Genomic DNA, 19,226 nt, shown 5'->3' on the forward strand with positions numbered 1-19,226 from the left:
GTTGCTGTGGCGATGCTGCTAAGTGTGGCTGGAAGGCCTGCCACCAGGGCCGCTGCTGCGGGAGCTCCCTGCGGCCCCCCTGCCTCGGGCATCTGCCCTTCACCTGCCAATACAGAGAATAGCATGAGCTTCCTCCCACGGTGGGACAGGGAGTCTTCTGGAAAGCAGGAAGCTGCCTGGGAATGACTAAGCCCCCTCCCCTCCATGGAGCTCCAGAGTTGGTGTCCAAACCACAGCAAACAAACACACTGGCCAATGTACCCTGCAACCAGTTTGCTGAAGCGGGTGCTCAAGGAAAGAGCCCCAGCAATATATCATGAGAGGGTCTTTAAATTGGGGGGAGTGAGTCCAGACCCTGCCGCCCCCCCTGGACCCGACGACCTTACCCTCCCTGAGCCTCGGCCTCCCTGTCTGGTGGTGGTTAGGATTCAACATGGCAGCTCTGTGCCCTCTCCTGCAGCTGCTGGGGCTGCACCCACATGTGCTGTGGCATTGATAGGGCTCAGCCCCTCTCTGGTTTATGGTGGGGATCCAGGCCAGGGTAACTGGGTGCCCCAACTCTTACCACCTCCCACAGGAGCTGGGCCACCCCTGTGCTCTCCCAGGGCAGGACATTCACCAGAAGGAGGCTGGCCAGCCCTGGGAGTGAGGAGGCAAGAAACAGAGCGAGGTAGAAGAGCTGGGAGCACGACAGGGTGGACAATGGTCTGGGGCTGGGGCTCTCTGATGGGCAAGGTGCCTGCCTTCCTCGTGGGTGAGGTAGGAGGCTCAGGCTGGGCAGGCTGAGTAGGGGGAGCAGAGGCTGGGAGGGGCAGGGTGGTAGCTAGGTATGGAAGGTAGGACAGGCAGGGGCCCAGAGGCTCTCTGTCCCAGGCCAAGTCTTTCATGTCCTCACCCTTGCCTTGCTGCTCAGTAAGGAACAGCTATGCTCATACCTGGGGCAGGGTTTCAGCACCCTGCTCTCCAATGGCCACCCAGGACACCTGTAAGCTCTTTCCCGGGGTTCCCCAACAAGCTGGGGGCAGCTAGGCCAGGGCCCTCCCACCATAGCAGCCCCAAAGCTCAGGTTCTGACCCCAACTGGGAGCCCAGGGTGGTGTTTGAACCCAATCTACCCACCCCCATACACATATCTCTTGCCTCTTTCCCCCAACCTCTGTCCCTGCTGGGCCACCTACTGCAGCCTCCCCATTCTGCCAGGGCCAGCATTCACCTCTCTGACACATTCATCCCCCCTACAGCGGGAAGGACTCGAGGCTGACAAACCCTGAGAGCTACAACTTTTCTGGTCTCCCCACCATCCACATATTCCTAGATGGCCTCCTCCATTGCTAGTCCCAGGGGCTACTCTGATGCAGGCCCTGAGTGCCTGTTCTCTCCCTGGGCCGAGGTTCCCACCTCTCCCTGCTCCCTGGGCCCACCTGCCTCTGCAGCCACAGGTGCTTTAAGCATCTCTCACACCTCCTCTCCCCCAGATCAAAGCTCCCTGTACCCCCACTACTCATAGGATGATGAGTCTCATCCCAGCTGATGAACTGGGCACACAACCTCACGGCTCAGAGCTGGTCCCTCACCAGTCACAGGTGTCTGTGAGAAGCAAAGCATCCAGTGTAGAGCCTGGTACCCAGCAAGTGCCAGCCAGCACTTGCTCACCCACATGTGCGCATGCGCTATGTAAACAGAGTTCTGGGCTGGCACTTCCCAAGCAAGCACTGAACTACAAGAGACTTGTTTTTTCTTTGCATTTTACCATATTGCCTATATGTCCTTCAGTGACTTTTGTCATAAGAAAGGTTTGTAAATGAGTATCCCGGCATTGACAAGACCCTGTTTCTCGTGGCACCAGGGGCTGCCTCTCTCCGCCTTGTACTGTGAGTGGGTCGGGCAAGGCCCCAGGGCTGCTCCCTGGTCCCTGCTGATAACCCGGCAGTCCCCTGGATATGGACGAGAGTCCAAAGCCCTCAACCAGCTGCCTGGGGCATCCTGCTCCACACTGGAGCTGCCCACGGTCCCCAGGACCCTCCCAGCCAGCACCGCCACTCCCAAGGAAATTCCAGTGTCCTCCCAAAGGCAGTGCTGGCCCCATGTTGTCGTTACTGTTTTTCTCAATTTTGGGTTTTAAAATATGAAGTACAGACAGGCTTATGTGATCAATTCTCCCTCAGCAAGTCAACAACACGGACAAAGATCATCCAAAAGAGCAGGTTCCTCCCACTGTTTGTTGTCATCTGGGACAAGCAGGCTCCCAGGTGCTAGGTCTGCATGCCTTGGGGCACCCTGTGGTGACCTCACTCTTGGCACAAGGTCTAGCCCAAGCAAGCTGCACGGCCTGGGATTAAGTGGGACAGTCTCTTGCCTCCATGCAGAGCTGCACTTGAACAGACAGAGATGCCGGCTGCTTCCTCAGAGGGGAGCACACAACCACCCTGCCTCAGGGAGTCGGCCAGGCCAGCCTGGCACAGGCTGTTCTCTGAAGGCTCGCCTGTCACCCTGGGCAGCTCCCACCAGCAGTGCCTCTCGTCTTGCTCCTGTACCAGAACTCTGCCTGTTCTTCACAGATCATCTCACACACGGCTGCCATGCCCACCAGCGGGCACCGTCCCCCTCCTGCTGCCCGCGCCTCTCTCCTCTATGTTCTCCCCTTCTCTGGCCTCTCCTGCCACACTGGGATTTCCTTAAAAGTGGTGAGGCCCTTACCTAACACTATATACAAAAATTAACTTATGGTGGACCAAAGATTTAGTAAGACCTAAAATTATAAAACTCTTAAAAAAGAAAGCACAGGGCAAAAGTGCATGGCATGACACTGGATTTGGCAATGACTTCTTGGTTATCACAGCAAAGACACAAACAAAAAAAAAAAATCGACAAACTGGACTTCATGAAAATTAAAAAATTTTGTTCATCAAAAGATAATATCAACCAAATAAAAAGGTAACCCACAGACTGGAGAAAAATATTTGCAAATCATTTATCTAATAAGGGATTAATATCTAGAACATACAGAAAACTCCTAAAACTCAACAACAAAAAGAACCTGATCCAAATCTGGGCACAGGACTTAAATAGACATTTCTTCAAAGATGACAAACGAATAGCCAGTAAGTGCATGAAAAGATGCTCAACATCAGTAATCTTTAGGGCAAGGCAAATCAAAACCACAAGGAAGGCCCAGCCGGTGTGGCTCAGCGGTTGAGCACAGGCCTAGGATTCAGGAGATCGCAGTTTGATTCCTGGTCAGGGCACATGCCCGGGTTGCGGGCTCGATTCCCAGTAGGGGGTGTGCAGGAGGCAGCGGATCAATGACTGTCTCATCATTGATGTTTCTATCTTTCCCTCTCCCTTCCTTTCTGAAATCAATAAAGATATATTTAAAAAAACAAAAAACCAACCACAAGGAGATACTACTTCATACCTGTAAGATGGCTACTATAAAAAACACACAACAGAAAATATCAAGTGTTGGTGGGAATGTAAAATGGTGCAGCTGCGATGGAAAACTGTGTGGTGGTTCCTCAAAAAATTAAAAATAGAACTAGCATATGCTCCAGCAATTCTGCTTCTGGGTACTGAAATCAGGGTCTTGAAGAGATTTTTATACACCCATTTTTATACAGCATTATTCACAGTAGCTAAGCTGCAGAAGCAACCCAAGTGTCTACTGACAGATGAATGGATAAGCAAACTGTGATCCATCCTTACAAGGAAATACTACTCAGCCTTAAGAAGAGAGGACATTCTGACCCATGCTACACATGGATGAACCTTGAGGACATCATGCTAAGTGAAAAAGGCCAGTCACAAAAGGACAAATACTGTATGATTCCATGTATAAGAGGTCCCTAGAGTCATAAAGTTCATAGAGACAGAAAGTAGGATGGTAGGTGCCAGGGGAGAGGAAATGGGAAGTTGTTTAATGAGGCAGTTTCAGTTTGGGAAGATGAAGTCCTGGAGGTGGATGGTGCTAATGGTCGCACAATATGAATGTGCTTAATACCACTGTATACACTTAAAAATGGTTAAAATGGTAAATTTTATGTTATGTGTATTTTACTACCAAAAAAAAAGGCAGAACACCACGTGGTGTGGGAAAAGGAGCGGCAGCCTGATGACCAGTCCTGGCTTCACCCACCAGCGGAGGGCTGTTCTGGGCCCACATTGTCCACACTGTGGACGGCCCGGGGCCAAATCTTGTGGGGGGTGAACCTTGCCTATCCAGCCTAGGGTCCAAAGCGGCCCTGTACGAGGAGGTGTGACTTGTGCTTTGGGAAGTATGTGCTCCACGACCTCATGGCTGAGGGCTGGGCTTCCAAGAATCAGATCTTGACCAGTGCACACCAGCTGCCACAGGGCAACACAGGAGTAAAGGGGAGATTGTGGCCAGGTGGTGGCTGGATGCATACAGCCACCAACAGTCACATCTGAGGTGGTTCCCTCTGCTGGAGGCACCCTCCTCCTTCAGACCTCCAGAACCAACATGGAGAAGCCCCCACACAGCGCTCTCCTTGCAGCTCTGCAGGGCTCGGCTGCATTCCGGCGGGGTGGGTGCAGGTGCCATGGAGCTAGCAGTGTGTGTGTGGGGAGGGGCAGGGCTTTCCACTGTCCCAGTTACTTACTGGGCCAGGGATTTGAGCCTGGCACTTGGCCCAAGTTGAAGGTCACTGATGACTGAAGCAGACAAAGACCTGTGCCTGAGTTTCCGCAGGTGAGGAGGGCAGGCGTCAGGCTGGAGGCGGCAAATAAACAGTAATGGGGGAAGGTCCTGAGATCCGAGTAAGGCCGGAGATGGGGTGTGAAGGCAGCAGGTCTGTAAAGGTGGGTAGCCTCCCGACAGGGGACAGGTGAGAGGTGATGGTGAGCAGGAGGTCAGGGAAGTGGAGCTGCCAGTGCAAAGGCCTTGAGGTGGGAATGTGCCTGGCCAGTCTGAGGGACCGGAAGCAGGTGGGTGGCTGTGCTGAGTGAGCTGACAGTAGGAGGTTACTGTAAGGGCTCTGGCTTTTTCTCTGAGCATGTTGGGAGCCAGCGAGATTTTGAGCAAGGAGTGTGTGACCCGCCATATGTATGAACAGCATTTCTAGACCAAGGGAGGCTCCTGAGTGAAGCTGTCCGGGAGAGGGCTGGGGGGAGGTAAGCACATGGGCTGTACAATGGACAGCACCTGGTGACAGCGTATAAGGGTTCAGGGCACCCCAGGTCTGGCCAGCTGTGGGGCTGTTCTTGGAGAAGGGACACTGGGAGGAAGCGGCAGGTGTATCCACGGTGGGCTTGGTGCAGATGTGTGGACCAGCTGGGGCTCCCCAGCAGTTATGGGACTCCTTTAACTGTGGCTCTTAAAAAAAATCCATCTAGCTCCTCACAGGCCTCCCTGAGTCACCTACTCACTTGCCTGTGTACCTAAAGGCTGCCAGGGTGTGACCTCCCCAAACCCACAGCCCACTCACGGACCCCTTGGCTGAAAGCTGGTCTACTTCCTGCAGACTCGAGGCCAGATACTTCAGGACATGTGCCACGACTCTTTCCTTCAAGACCCTTCCTGTCCTACCCCCTGATCCTGGTCACTGCTCACTGCCTGGCAGTCCCGGCCTGCCCTTATATCAGTGCTCTCTTCATCCAGACACAGCTCTCTCAAGTCTCTATTCATGTCACAGACTCCAAGTGACAGCCCTGAGCCAGTATGGGGACATGGTGGTAGAGGACGGTGCTGCCACCTCTGGTGTTCTGCACCCTGGACACCCAGCATGCTAGGCTATGACCCCAGGTATGGCGCCCTCATCCGGGCAATGACATACCCATGTCCACTGTCGCCATCATTCACAGCCAAGATGGGGGCCACAAAGAGCAGGGCTGAGCAAGGCTGTGGAGCACCAGTCCCTCACTGCTCTCTGAGCAGCCCCTTCTGGGCCTTTCCACACAGGGAAGGGAGCCTGGGGCCAAGGTTACTCAAGGTGTTACTGCCCAAGCCAGGCTAAGCCAGAGGGTCTCCAAGGAGAGAAGACGGCTTATCAGCTTACTGGGCTGGAGAAAGCCTGGACCTGGTCAGGTGGGGCTCCCTCCTGACCAGGCCTCCACTTCCTCCGAGGGAGAGGGAGACAAGAAGCCAAGCCTCTCCCTCTCCAGACTCCTCCTCACCCCAAGGAAAGCCCACTCAACACTGAGCCCTGAAAGGGATAAGCTAGGAAGGGGGTGAGACCCTCACCCAGGGAGGTAGTTTGGTCCCACTGAGGAGAGAGACCTGCACCCAGACAAAATGCATGGAGAGGCACGGCTGAGGCCCAAGCAGAGGCCACTCAGATGGCCAGCTGTGAGGGGGACAAGGTTAGGACCCCAGAGGCAGAGGGCAACCCAGCACACAGGGCCAGTGAGACACAGTAAGACCACACACTGATGAGTGTGCTGATGGGCCCGGCTTCCTGCAGATATGAAGCACATTCCCATCCTGGTGCCCCTGCTGGAGGAGAGTACCCAGCCACTGCGGGATGGGCAGTGCCTGAGGTCCTGGGCCTTTCTACCATCTGAATTGCTGACTCTCCCCTCTTCAGAGGCAAAGCCTCAGCCTGCCTGGGTGGGGCTATGACTCAGCACTACTATCCCCCTGCTCCCCACTGCTGCTTGCTCAGACGCCTTCTGCCCTGGCAATGGCAGCCCTTCTACCTGCCAGTTCCACCTTGGCATCCAGCAGTCCCTCTGTGAAGACCTAGAGTGGGAGAAGAGGGGCCTGGCCTGGGTGTCTGTGACCTCAGGCCTTCTTCAGGCAGAGCAGGGAAGTCCCTGCCCTGAGTCCCAGGAGGCCCACATCTCAGGGTTTGCAGGGACTGGAAGGAGCAGACATGTTGAGGTCCACATGCCTCTGCTGCTGGCTTCGGGGCCACATTGGCTTACAGGTCAGGAGGAGCTCCCCTGGGCCCCCAGGCTCAAACCCACTCATGGTGTTTCAATCTTCTAAAGAGTAGGTCCCTGTCTCTGCCCCCGGAACTGGAACCGTGGGCCCTGCGTCAGCTCCCCCATGGCTCTATTTTAGAAACCAAAGGTCTGGAAAGGCCTCTGTCTGCGGCCGGCATTGATTATCAGTTTTCCCCTCTTCTTGACAAAGAACAGTTCCCACTGCCCTTGCACACGTGGTGTACTGGAATCCAAGGGTCACACCCTTTCCTGTCTGAGTGTCATGCGCCCAGCCCCTATTCATATCCCTCAGTAGGTCTCCCAGAGCCCGGCCTGGATGCTGCAGAAGCCGGTAGTGGTTCCTGTATGGTCTTTGGTAAGCTGATGTCCTTTGCGCAGCCTGGGTCTTCCATCAATTTTGACTAATTTCTCTCCCTTTTCAACTCTGTGCCCCATCAGCCTGAACACATGCCACGGCCCCAAGATGGTGCATGTCGCTGGTGCTCCACAGCTGCTGTACCTAGCCAGCTGATACTCTAAAGGGACAAGTTATTGGTCTTGTCTACACACAGCACCTTAATGGTCTGGTCACAGTCCAGGGCCCTGCCAGACTCTTTATGGAGTCATATCCACATGTTCTTGGACCATTAGGGACAGCTGCATGCTAGGCCTTGGAAAGGTTCTGTCCCAGGAGAGCTGGGCATGGTGGAGACAGGGAGAGGGTCTGGCTGCACTTTCTGAGTCTATGGCACACCTGCTCGGGCTACTGGGGCCACCAGGAGGGAGAAAGGTACTGCCACGGCCAAGCCCAGGGAACAGCCTGCATCTTCATCCCGCGTGGGTCGGCCGCAGTTACGCACATGCCTGTCCTCACACACACGTGTTATCTTGAGTCAGCACCACAGTGTGCCTGGGAGATGGGCATGACCTCACTGATGTAAAAACTAAGGTTTGAAGACAGGGTGACTTCCTCAGGGCTGTCTGTCTGGGGGCCTGCAAGGCTCAGCTTCCATCAGGCCCTCAGCCCCCTAGTGTCTCCAGAGCCGATGATCTATGACCATAGCATAATCTGGTTACCTGCCATTATTTATTCAACATTTTCCTTTAAACTGACTTGTGTTTTCTACTTAAACAAATGTACTTTGAAAACGACTTGATAGTCCTACTTTAAATGGAAAGGCCAGAGTCACTCAGCACACACAGAAGTAACCTAAAATCTCAGCTAGTGTAAAGGAAACACTGTGGACACTAACCAGGGACCCCCATCTGCAGACACACCCACCCCCTGGCCACTGGCTGTTTGTTAAACAACTGGGATTAGCACCTGCCAGAGGGTGTGAGAGCTACAGTGGCACCAAACTGGAATTTTCTCCTCCAAGGGAAAGACTGAGAGAGAAATAAAAAGGGATTACCTCCCTCCTGGGGAGGGTTGGTCTGCTCACACTGGTGGCCTCAGGTCACCTCATATGATTTGGTGGCTGCCCAGCCCCTGGGGGTGCAAAAGGGTACACAGGGAACCTGGGTCCAGAGGCCCTCTCCACTAGGACCCCCAGGACAGAAGCAGTGAGGCTGAGATGAGGGCTTCTGGGCTGTGGTGGCAGCGCTACACCCCCGTCCTCACTCAGGCAAGAGGCCACCCCTTATCTCAGGAAAGTGCCCCACCCCTGACCTACTGTGGCCCCACCTGCTCAGTTCCATTGACCTGTTCATCCGTGACCCTTCGCTACTTCTCCCAGCACTAAATCACCCAGCAAGAGGTGCCACAGGCACCTGCCTCAGGCTGAGGCCCTCCACCCTCAGATCCTATTGGGCAATCAATCTCCCACGGGGCCCTGTCTGCTCTTCACCTCACCCTCCGGGAATTGAGCCCAGTACGCAGGCTATGCTCCGGGTTTGGGGGACATGGGGTAAAACAAACTGAGTATGTGCATCAAGGAGCTTGTGCTCTGCTTGGGGGGTCAGTGAGGCCATTTCTGATAAGAGCAGAGCCTGGAGAAGAGGGAGTAGAGACATGTGGCAGGGGATGACTAGAAGTTCCAGGAAAGTGACACTGGAGGAGACGCAATGACAAGGGGTGGGTGGGAGAGGGTGTGAGGGTGGGGCAGGGCAGGAGGCAGGTAGAGCTGGGACTCCTGAGGGGGATGCTGACCCAAGGGCTGAGCTGGGCAGTGGGAGACCCTGCCTTGCCTGGGCCTGGCTCAGAGTAGGTCTGCCCAGCAGTATCCCTCCCATGGCTCCTTGGGGAGTAGCTCAGTGATGGCTACCCTGGTAGGGACCTCCCAGGGGCCAGATGGCAGAAACTGCCCCCCACCCCTTGAGACTCCCTTTTCTTCCATGGCAGTGCCATTGGTGAGGGGGGATGCATCAAACCATACCCAGGATCCAGCATTACCCCTCCCCAGGGTGGACGCTGGCCACTTGGTTCCCTGGAAAGGCCAGCAAAGCGAGGCAAGGGAGTGAGGCTGAATGCAACATGCCATCTTCACACCTTACAGCTCGTGGCCTACATCACAGCACGTGTGGCAGAACCCGGCTGGCCCATCCCAAACACTCTGATGGTTTTTGATATGACACATATTTTTGGACTATAAAGACATTTTCCTGAGGAGATAAAACCCCTTCTTGCCTTGATGCCACAAACACTGGATGGGGGACAGGGACAGGCCACCTTCCCAGGAGGTGCCCTCTGGGAAAAGCTGGCCTCCACAACCCCACTCCTTCCTTTTTGTGAATCCCACGGAACCCAGGTTCCTGCCTCCCCAGTTGCGTCTCCCACTCCCCATGCCCACAGTGCCCTGCTGGCCCACCTGGCTGAAAATGTCCCCCTTTGAGGACAGGTGAGAGCCTCCCTCCCTGTGAGAGCCCCTAGCCACTGCCGCACCAGGCAGCCCCCCTTAGAGCTCAGGGACTCATCTAGACTTGCCACCTGGAATTGTGTGACCCTGAGAAGAGTCGTGCGCCACTGGCTAGGCAGTAGGATTGGACTTCACCTTGGGAAAGTCCAGCGGGGATGTTCACAGACGGCCCTTGTTGGGCTCTGGGCTATCAGCTTCTCTCTCTGCAGGTCCCTGCCCTGACCACCCTCACCGTGCCCTTGGTTGGTCTGGCCTCCTGCCTGAGGCCCATCTTACCCTCCATTTTCCCTCCCTGGTTGCCAGCTCTACCTCCCTCTAAGCCAGTCTCTGTAAAAGATATGCAGAACAGATGGATGAACACCAAGAGACATGGGTGCCAGCTCCAAGGCTTCCCTAGCACTCCCTCTGGTGTGTGTTACCTCCCATGATCTAGCCCAGGGGCCTGTGGCTGAGGGTCTACTGTGGTCCACACCAGGCCTCTCAGGCCCTGGCAGCCTTCACTGATTCACAGACCACTCCCAAGCCCTCGATACCCCTGGGACTCTACAACCCCTCTGCCTGTGCCTCCCCCCTCCCCCTAGTGCCCCAGTACATCTAACCCTCCTCCCCAAGTTGCAGGCAAGCTCCTCAAGGACCCCAAATTCTATGTGGCACACTGTGCTTTTGTGATCCTGCCCCCTGCTTACAGTTCCTCCTCCCATTTCCTCGTTCTCACTAAGTGGGAAGGGTCCTCTTGAGCCCTCCTCCTGCCCACCCCTCCTCCCTCCCTCCTACCATTCCTGGCAGCCCTCCCTGCCCCTTCCCTTCCCAGCCAACTCCTGCCCCACTGAAAACACTATCCTGACCATTTCACATCCTGCTGAAAATAAGAAAGGATCTTTGGGGGGGTGGGGGGTGGGGGACACTGTGCACAGAGTCACAAGAAATGATAATATGTACTTTAAACATTTTATTTTAACCTAAAACAGATAAGCGTACATGCACTTGCCAACTTTTGGAGCAGGCCAAGAGCTTTTCTCAGAGCACAGACTCACTTACTGGAGCTGTTGTCCCTGTTCTGCTTAACCCACAGCCCACCAGGTGCGAGGGACAGTTGACATTCTCCACATGGTATGAGGTGGCAAAGTAACTGGGACCTGAATCCTGTCACGATTCCTTGTTCCCAATCTCACGGTTGTCTTGCCCACACCAACCTAACCACAGCTTTCACAGAGGCTTTTCAGAGCACCTACTGAATTTCCACGGAGGCCCTTTCTGCATTCATGTCATCACTTTATAGGATATTCAAGATGTAATCACAATAACGTGCAAATGACACACACAGGCTTGGGACAAACACCACTGACCAAAGGGGTGGGCATCAAAGTGCACAGGACAGGTTGCCTATTGTCCTGAAACATTCAGCCTGCAGTGGTCATGGCCAGAGCGCTCTACCATGAGAACAGGGGTGTTCATTCATCCAGTGAACTTTGGGGACAGGGGTAGAAGGGTTTCTGAGCACCAAGATTTCTGTAAGGCTTTTGAATGACTTTGCGTTACATTGATCATGACAGTTTCTGCAAATGTTGGAAAAAATGGTAGCATGTGCATATGTGAGATGCTACTGAGTGTGCACCAGCAGAAAGGGGCCTGGGGACATGACTCAGTGTGTGTGTGTTCTCTGCTGCCACTCCACAGCCACCAGGGCCCTGGCTACTGGGTTAGCTATCCAGGCCCCCCAACCTGCCTGACTGGCCTGGTACCAGCAAACCTACAGCAGGTCTCCCCTTAAAAGTAACCCCACTTTCTTTGCCCCCTCCCTATTTTGGAGTCAGAGTAGATGGGAGAAGGAACAGGGTTAGTGTGCACAGTGTCCCAGCTGCATCCGGGGCCTTAGCAGATGGCTCTGCCTTGGTGAGGCAGCCTCTTGGCCTTGGGATACTGCTAAAGATGACCAGGGAGGCCCTCCTCCGTGGCCCGGGACAGCCCTGTGGCTCTGGATGCCCTCAACCATGTGTCCACAGCCCCCAAGGCTGACCAGATGAGATGTGAGAGCATCGTCTGAAGAACACGAACTCAGGAGGAAATCAGGCCAGGAGTAAATCAGTTAATAAAGAGAGGATCCACATACAAGGGGAAGGAGGCACTGCTCTACAGGGAGGAGGTGCAGCCTTCACTAAAAGCCAATGGAGGGGTCCCTGTCTCGGGGAGAACCTAGCTCCCCAGTTTCCATAACGAAGGTACCTGGTGGCTATCAATCAGGCCCCTGGACTGGGTGGGGACTTGGACTTAACCATTCTGGGTCTGTGTTGCCTTGAAATTTCCTGTCCTTTGCCTCTGAGGGTAGAATGCCATGATCCCATCCCCTCACCTTGGCTACACCCTGGCCATATCCTCTGGTGAGGGCTCTGTAGGGACAGACAAGTGCCTGGTCCCTTCCTCGAGCCCCTCCTGCCTCCCAGCAGCTCCTTTTCTGTCTTTCCCACCTGGAAGGTGAGCATCACCTCCCATCGGGTCCCTTTTTCTTCCTTGCCCCTCCCACAGCCTGTTCCCCAATCTTCCTAAACTTACACAGGCCTGTGGGCTGTGGAACCTGAGACTCAAGGCCAGTGTGGCTCAAAGAGAAGTGCATATGCCTGGGCCCACCCCCAGGTCTGAGGAAGGGTCTGGGAATGCACAGGTTGTCAGGCAATGCAGGTCCTCCTGAGGCCAGCACCCTGGAGCCCCTGCACTGGAAGCCATTCCAGGTCCCTCTCAGTGGCTGGCACCGGTCCTCCCATATGTGATGGGCTATCCTGGGAAATCTCCCAGCCTATAGCAGCCTCTGACCCTGTCTTGATGGGATTCTCGCGAAGTAGAGCCTGAGTGCGGGATTCTTGGGCGCCTGACTGGTTGAGGGAGTAAGTTTAGGAAAGAGAGACTTAGTAGGCAGGGCCAAGAAGGGAACCATGCAAAGGTGTGGTCTCAGCAGCCCTTTCCCCTAGTCCTGACCCCATGGGAGCTCTGGAGAGTGAATGAAATCCCCCTTGAGGGAAGGGCAGGGCCTCCCAGGCATTTCCAGGAAAGGGGGATCTGAGGGCCCAGGGCAGTTCTCTGTCGAGGGGTGCAGCTGTGAGCAGGCAACAATGACTGCAGCTGGGGGACTGTGGGCCAGCAGGAAAGGGTATCTGGGGTCACTGGCATCGTCTTCTCCATGCCCAGCACACTATCCCTCTGCCCTCCTCCCCCTTCCTTTCTAACAGAGCCCAGTGTCTCAGGTCAGGGCAGTACTGAGTCCAAATCCAACCATGTACTCTGCCCCCCACCAGGCCCCAATCTGGATTGCCACAGTGATCTCACAAGCCTCCTTGCTCCCTCCCAGCTCCTGCCCTCTGCGTTCCCCCCAGCAGTCAGGGAATCCCTATAAAAATATAAGGCAGAGCATCCCTCTTGTGCTCAAAACCTCTCCACAGCTTGCCATCCCAGTTTAGAGCCACAGTCCAAGCCCTTCCAGGGCCCCAGGGCTCTGTGATGGGCTCCCGACTCTCTGACTGCCCCCCGCCCCCACCCCACGCTCCCTCCACTCTCCCCTCCTGCTGCATTGGTCCTCTTGCTGTCCCTTCAGTACATGCCCACTCTCAACTTAGGGCCTTTGCACTGGTTGTTCCCCTGTGAGGAACACTGTCCAGAGAGCCACTCCATCCTTCCCTCTAATGGCTCAGAGGGCCCCTCCATGGGCCCATCCTATTTACAACTCCCTACTCATCTCAGCTCTGGCACCGCTGCTTTCTAACATGCTGCATAACTCGTTTATCACGTTGACCGCCCCCCATCATGCTCACAAAATGCCAGCGCCATAGGCAGGGGCTGTTGGTCTGTTTGTCACTGATGTGTCCCATGGGCCCAGAAGTACCTGCCAGGAAGCAAGTGCTGATAAATCTACCCCAGCCCTTTGGACTAAGGGAGGGGCCAACTCATTGCAGGGGAGAGGACAGCCGGGGACTTCTGGGAAGTCTTGTAGAAAGGCGCGCAGCCCTACTCCAGATGGACAGAGTAGATGTATGGTCGCCTTCTGCCTGGCCTGGGCAAACCCGGATATTGTCCTGCCTCTGAGCCCCCAGTCGAGGATGCCCCTCCATGTGGGAACCTATTAGGGCTGGGCATTCAGTGCTGCTGCCACTGAAGGTATTCCCCCCCAAGGCCCATTCACAAGCCCTGGCCCCCGCCCTCCCCACCCAGCTCCAGCCTTCCTATGCCAGTGCCGTTGGCCCACGGGAGCCTGGAACTGCAGCTCACCCTTCTGCTCCAGTCCTCAGCAGTCACAGGGGCTGCACCTTTCGCACCCTCCCCATCCACTCTGCACTGGTCCTCCATCCCTCATCCTGCCCCGGGAGAGCCCCAGAATAGCCAAGAGAAGACTAACACCCCTGGAGACTGAGGCCATGTAGGGCCCAAGAGCCAGCCATGGACCTCCAGGAGCTGGAGCAGGGGTGGTGGGCGCAGTGTGGCTGTGGGGCTCCCTGGGGGGGCGGGTGGTGGTGGGCCGCTGCAGAGCTGCTCCTGTCAGTGCTCCTGCCCTCCTCCCTGCTGCAGGGCAGGGCAGGGCAGGGCTGGGGACGTGCACGCGCGTGGTGTTATCACAGAGGAAATCGATGCTTGGCACTGGCCCAGTGTTTAAGGGAAATGAATAGATTTTGGCTGAGGACAAAGAGAGTTTGATTAATCAGAAATTGGATAATGGAGGCAACACTCTATTTTTCTTCCCAGCATTTTATCGAGAAATATGTTTGCACAGCAGATCAGAAGTAACGAAAGGCTATGAGCAGGGTGGGGTGGTGAGGGGGGTGACTGCGCTGGGGCAAAGCCCAGCTCAGGGACAGGGTTGCTGAACCCACATGCACCGATAGTGATGGTGGCAGGCCAGCTGGGGTCCTGGTGGTCACTCCATGGGCCACAGGAAGCAAGAGGGGATAGGTTAGACAGGCCAGAGGCCACGCACAACTGGGGCAGCTGGGGTCAGAGGATGTGCCACAAATAAGTGGGCAAGGGAGGGGAAAGGCACACAGCCAGGTCCTTAGCACAGAAGTGGGTGGCCTCAGAAAAAGGTTCCTCATGTGGAGACTGCTCCTTCCCTGGCCAGACCACCTCCCCACCACCCCGCCCTGCTTATAGCCTTCTTGGTCACTCACCCCCTCCTCCTCTGCTGTCCCCTCCTACAACACTTAGAGCTGGAACCACACAGTTTAACATGTTTTTGTGGTCATCTGGTCTCCCAATTCCAGGCAGGATTCTCTGTGCTGTAGTAGAGCTCAGTACGAGGCTCATTCATTCATTCAGGGTGCAGAGGGGCTGTCATGGGAAGAGACATTTAACAAGGACCCGAGTTGCCAGTTAGACTCATGATGCCACTGGGGAAGCACTGAAGAGAAAGCACTGACCTCACTTAATCTGGGGTCAGGGTGAGCGCCCAGAAAGGGCCATGTAAAGAGAGATGAAGGATGAGCTGGAGCTGCTAGGCAAGAGTGAGGGTGTGGTGAGTGGGGTGGGCCAGTCCCTGGCAGTTACATCTAAATCCTGCCTCCTGTACCTATGGAGACATCACTCATCAACCATGAATGCTTTCCTTCTGAGCCATAACACAGCCTCAGAATCCTTCTCAACACTGTGCTTTGGGCAGCCACTCCAAAATTGGCAGAAGAAATAAAAACTATCTGCACCCTTGACCCAGCCCAATTTAAGGAGGGCACAGAGGTCCAGAGAGCGGAGAGGACTGATTCACCAGTGTCAGCATCACAGGCAGGGCCAGGACTAGAATCCAGGTCTCTGGACTTTCCATCCAGTACCCTTCTCCCTGCACTGAGCTGCCCTGCTGAGCTAATCTTGGGCACAGGGGCTATCTGGAAAGTCCATTCCACCATCATGTGGCCACTGTGGGCATTGTGTTCCTTTCCTACCACCAGGATCTTGTCTCACCCTCTTAGGATGGTTTCCCATAGACACACCTCTATATGTCATGACTATGTGGAACCTCCGAGTCTGACCAAGGGTCCACCAAGTCATTCCATGTCACTGAGGGGCCAGCTGTCAGCCTGAGGCATCCAATTCTGGATGGTGGGGACCTGGGCCTGTGGTAACAGCGTGAGAAGCCGGGTAGCCCACCTGCCTCTGGTTCGGGAGTGAGCCACAGTCAGGCCTGACCACACCTAACCAGTGATGTCCAATGTGGGTGGTTTGTGTTCGCTGGCTAAACCTAAGACCCAAAGACATACCTGGGATCCAAAGGCACAACCTCCTGGGAGTAGAGGGATAAGCTGAAGGAGCCATTCTCCAACGTGAGGGCTACAGCCATCAGGAAGCTCAGCATCTGAGTGAGTGACTCAACAGGTCACATTAGGCCTGTCTACTTGATAATATTCATCCCCCCTTCAACAGCTTTTTCCTGAGTCCCTGCAGTGGGCTCGGCTGGGCTCTGAGGGCCAGGTTCTCTGTGATGAACAGCAAACAAAGGTACCCAATATTTGTGGGTGGGGAAATGGGTGCTGTTCTAGATGGAGGGTACAGACAGACCTCAAAATGAAAACAGAGAATTAGAAGGTCTGGAGGTTCTCCTCCTGGACACTGTCCTGGAGACTATCAGGCTGGAGGAGGAAGGCTACCTGCAAGAAGGTGGGCTACACCAGGCTGCTGGAAAGTAAGCCTTCAGGGTTCTGGGCATCTTCCCTGGGGCCTAGTTAGTCACCTACTCAGGAAAGCCACCCATCTCCCCAGGTCTCAGTCTCCTTAACTGTGAGGGAAAAACGGAGGTAAAACTAGGCCCCTTCTTGGCAGAACTGGTTGTGGGAGGACAAGGTGAGCTTCTGTGCCCCCCAGCCCCCACCAAAAGGTACCTGCCCAATAATCCAGGGTAGGTTCTACTGCTCTCCCTGCGACCGCCTGGATTTGCACTTGGGCTCTGGGGAAATGTGCACATCGAGTCCTCTCCAACACGACCGACCGTGACCTCCATGACTCACAGAGGCAGGCCTCAATGAGGGGGTCAGCCCCCACCCCACCCAGGGAACCCTGTCCCATAGCTTTCCGTCTCAGGGCTGGGGGAGGTGTTCAGTGGGGTAGGGTCTTTTCCTTAAAGGTCTGCTCTGACCACTGCCTGTGCTGCCAGGACAAGCCCACATGGAGACAGTGGATTTCTGGTTAGAAGCTCCTAGAAGGAATACTGGGCCTGACACGGTTTGTAAGGACCCTCCCAGCACTGTGATTTTCAACAGTCTCACTTCTCAGCATTTTTTGGTGAATTCTCCAGGGATGTCTCTAAAAGAGAGTTATACCTTAATTTAGAAGCAAATAACTAAAACTCTGTGATGTAGCAGGTTCCTTTGAAAAGAGATGAACTCAAGGAAGCCACTGTTGTGTGAGGCTGCCCACTGAGCTTGCCCAGATCCTAACTACAGGACTCCATGATCCTCAACTCCTGAGCTGTGCCTCCTATCAGAGGCCATTGGGGGTCAAGGGACAGAGTAAGAAGCCACATACAGGGAAGCCAGGGTGACGCACGAAGGGTGCTAACCCTAGTGGCCCCAAGTGCCAAACTTCCCACCTGCCCAAGGGAGGCAAAGGAAGGGGAGAGAAGGTGATGGACGAGCGGCACTGTCCTTGCAGCCACCACTAACCAGGCTTCATGGGCATGCACACAGGCAGTCATATAGGGCCCCATGCCTCTGTAATGCTTTGCTGTCACTGTCCTAAAATGCTTAATCATGTTTAACAAGGGCCCTACAAATTATGTAGCCTGTCCTGACCATGTTATTTAGTCCCCATGCACCCCATGTCCACCACAGCATCTGCTGCAGGGGACTCACCCTCCTGGGAATACATACATCTTGCATGGCCATCCTGATTGTGCTCCTGCCTTACTCGCTGGGTCAGTCCTTAGTCTCTTTTCTCCGATAACCCTTAGCTCAGGCTTTGAGCGGTGAAGGCCCTGAGGCCTGGCCCAGCCCTCCTGGTCCCATCAACCCTCGATCCCCAAGTGACCTTGCCGGTCCCTGGCTTCCCATACACTTAGTGCAAACACTCCACGCTTCTTTCCCCAGACTCGCTCTTCCTTCTGACTGCCACATGAACCCATGTCCCGCGAGGGACCTAACCCAACTCCCAATGCCCTGCCTCTCACAAATGAGTCCGCATCTTCCTTCTCAGCCAATGCCAACTCCGACCTTCTAGAGCTATTTTCCTTGCTTCTTCCCCAGCAGCAGGTCCTCTTTAATGACCCCCATCTGTCTGCTCCTCACCCCAAATGCCGCAACAGCCCCTAAGAGCCTTCTGGTCTTGCCCTCGTGCCCATCAGCCAGACAGGTCTTTTAAAAGTGTAATTAGCTCAAGTGTCTCCTCTGTTCCAAACTTGCCCAGGGCTTCCAGCGTCGCTGGGGCCTGCAGAGCCCTACCTGACCTGCTCCACAGCTCCCCCCAACCCAACCCTCTACTGGGCTCCAGCCACTTGGACCTCCAGCAGCTGAACTGTTTAGCCTCAATGCATTTACACTTGCTGTCCCCTGGTGCTCTTCTGTCAGTCACTTGACCCTCCCATTGCTTTACCATGGCACTGCACCAACATGGTGCCTTCACCAGAGATTCTTCCTCCTCTCAAGGCACCTATCCTTCCTGGCATTCAGTTACACAGGTGTTGTGTCAGCCTCCCCCCATCTGATGTGAGTGCCACAAGAGTGGACACTGCATCTGTTCTGCTCCCTGCTATACCCCTGTGCCTGGCATAGTGCCTACCACTCGGCAGGTGCTGGCAAATATTAGCTAAAGGAACAACTGAATGAACAGCGTGTGAGGTTCTGTTTTTCTCGGGCTCCGTACGGAGGGCTGATGTCTCTTCCCCTGTGCTCCAGGACCCGTCAGACAGTCTCTGTGAGTTAGTCCCTGTGAGTTCACAGGGGCCAAATGTGAGGCAGGGGACCTGTGCAGGGACTTTTGGCTCTGTTTATAGATGAAGACGAAGTGGTTCAGGGAGGACAGGGGTAGGCCGGGGGCAGCATGGCCAGGTCTTCTGATGCCTCACCCAGAGCTCTGCCCTCTGCCCTCCTCTCCCTGTAGGGAGTCTGGGCCCTCCCGTGCCCTCCCCAGTCTGCACAAGCTGTCAGGCTACCACTTCAGGCTCCGGCCTGGGGCTGATACAGCGTCTGCCCCAATGTCTGTCCATTTCCTTTCATCTTCCTTCCTGTCAACCACGGCGCTCGAAGGCCTGCCTCTGGGAACTTGGTTATCCCAGGTTTCCTTCCTGGGGGCTGCGGGAGAGCAGTGTGCTAATCTGCCTCCTTCAGAGTTCCTGTGAGCCCCACCATGGTCAGCTGTAGTGAGAATGCCCTACAGCCACACAGTGTTTTAGATCTTCTGAGGGCTACCAGCATGGGGTGGCACAGGCTGCCTCAGCGGCAGGTCCAGGGGATGAAGACCCAGCACACTGCCACTGCATGTACGCATAAGGCAACCATGCTGAGGCCACACCCTGAGTCTGAGGCCAGCCTTCCCT

At 55.2% G+C, this 19,226-nt stretch overlaps 1 protein-coding gene across 1 annotated transcript in view; it reads left to right on the plus strand.

The window, feature by feature from the left end:
• The window catches only part of RSPH14 (radial spoke head 14 homolog), a 64,615-nt gene that overhangs the window by 33,748 nt on the left and 11,641 nt on the right, over positions 1 to 19,226 (plus strand). The window lies entirely within an intron of this gene.

This window comes from Miniopterus natalensis, chromosome 20 (genome assembly GCF_054644295.1).
Source record: "Miniopterus natalensis isolate mMinNat1 chromosome 20, mMinNat1.hap1, whole genome shotgun sequence".
Lineage (NCBI taxonomy): Eukaryota > Metazoa > Chordata > Mammalia > Chiroptera > Miniopteridae > Miniopterus > Miniopterus natalensis.